Below are 2,102 nucleotides of genomic sequence, written 5' to 3' on the forward strand. Positions count from 1 at the left end.
TTTGAATCAAAAGACAGGTTTAACTCTGAGATGAATCCACACATCACAAAGCAGTTTAACCTATACCTTCTTTCTAGTTTCTATCTGGGGAAATTTGGCTGTTCAGCATAGGCCTTAATGGGCTGCCAAATGATTCCTCGCAGATTCTCCAAAAAGAGTCTTTTTAACATGTTGAATGAAAGGAAAGCTTTACCTCTGTGAGAAACAGTTTCAAGATACCTTCTTTGTACTTTTTTTTTTGTAACAGGCTTAATTCACTTTATTTTTCTTGTATAAAAAGCCTATGTTGTAGCCACAGCTGGAGCCTGGGTCCACTGCACGGAGACTCTGGTGTGGGTCTTGACAAGGTGGTCAGTGAATTCCTGATAGGGAGACTTGGTAAACACAGTCTCCTTCCAGAGGTCAGGGGTCAGGTAGCTGTAGGTCTTAGAGATGGCATCAAAGGTGGCCTTGGCGAAGTTGCCCAGGGTGGCAGTGCAGCCCTGGGCTGAGGGGTAGCAGTCATCAATACCAGCCATCATGAGCAGCTTCTTGGACACAGGCGCTGAGACGATGCCAGTGCCCCTGGGTGCAGGAATGAGGCACACCAGCACAGAGCTGCAGCGGCCTGTCACCTTGCAAGGGATGGTGTGGGGCTTGCCAATCTTGTTCCCCCAGTAGCCTCTGCGCACCGGGACAATGGAGAGTTTGGCCAGGATGATGGCCCCACGGATGGCAGTGGCCACCTCCTTGGAGCACTTAACACCCAGGCCGACGTGACCATTGTAGTCCCCGATAGCAACAAACGCCTTGAACCTGGTGTGCTGGCAAGCACGGGTCTGCTTCTGCACCGGCATAATCTTCAAAACCTCGTCTTTGAGGTCTTTGAGAGAGGCCCCCAAGAAAATGTCAATGATCTCAGGTTCCTTCATGGGCAGAGAGAAGAGGTAGATCTCCTCCACGGACTTGATCTTCATGTCCTTGACCAAGTGGCCCAGCTTGGTGACCAGCATCCACTCCTTATCCTCGGCCTTGCCTCTGTGAGCTCCACGGCCTCGGCCCCGACCCCGTCCATGGCTGCGACCCCGGCCCCGGATGCCACTGCCGAAACCTCCGCGGAAGCCACCGCGGTTCCCCATCCCAGGGCCACCAGGGCCTACGGGCCCCCCGCCCCACGCTGCACCAGCGTCATCCGCCATTTGGTGTTTTCTCAGAGAAAAAGCTGTACTTTTTATCAGCGACTAATCGCTTTTGCCACATAGGCATCAAGGGGATACAAAATGTCCCTTCGCAGACTCTCCAAGAAGAGTGTTTCCATCCTGCTGAATCAAAAACGTTGTTTAACTCTATGAGATGAATCTGCACATCAAAAAGTAGTTTAGTAGACAGCTTCTTTCTAGTTTTTATCTGGGGAAGTTTTGTTTTCTCCCATAGGCCTAAATGGGCTCCCAAATTTTACTTCACAGATTTTCCATAAAGAGTGTGTTCAAAACACTGAAACAAAATAAAAGTTTAACTGTGTGAGATGAATCCACACATCACAAAGCAGTTTCATAGATAGATTCATTCTAGTTTTTATTAGGAGATATTTTCTTTTTTCCTTTAGGCCTCAAAGGGCTCCCAAATATCCATTTGCTGATTCTCCAAACCAAAAAAATGATTTAACTCTGTGAGATGAACGCACACATCACAAAACAGCTTCACAAGTAGCTTCTTTCTCATTTTTATCTGGGAATATTCGGTTTTTTCCCAATAAGCCTCAATAAGCTCACAAGTGTTTCTCTGCAGATTCTACAAAAATAGTTTTTCCAACTTGCTGAGTTGAAAACAAGTTCTAACTCTGTGAGATGAATCCACACATCACAAAACAGTTTCACAGATTGCTTCTTTCTAGTTTGTAATTGGAGATACTTGGCCTTTCCCCATAGGCCTCAAAGGGTACCCAAATGTCCCTTTGCAGGTTGTCCAATAAGAGTGCTTTCAACTTGATGAATCAAGAGAAAGGTTAAACTATGTAAGATGAATCTACATATCAAAAAGCAGTTTTTTAGACAGCTTCTTTCTAGGTTTGTATGGGGATATTCGATTTTTCCCGATAGGCTTCAAAGGGCTTCCAAATATTT

General features: G+C 46.2%; 1 pseudogene; it reads right to left on the reverse strand.

Annotated features, from left to right (window-relative positions):
• Positions 1–238: 238 nt before the first annotated feature.
• LOC105519587 lies at positions 239–1,178 on the reverse strand (annotated as a pseudogene).
• Positions 1,179–2,102: the final 924 nt, after the last annotated feature.

The sequence above is a fragment of the Colobus angolensis genome, unplaced genomic scaffold (assembly GCF_000951035.1).
Source record: "Colobus angolensis palliatus isolate OR3802 unplaced genomic scaffold, Cang.pa_1.0 Scaffold354, whole genome shotgun sequence".
Taxonomy (NCBI): Eukaryota; Metazoa; Chordata; class Mammalia; order Primates; family Cercopithecidae; genus Colobus; species Colobus angolensis.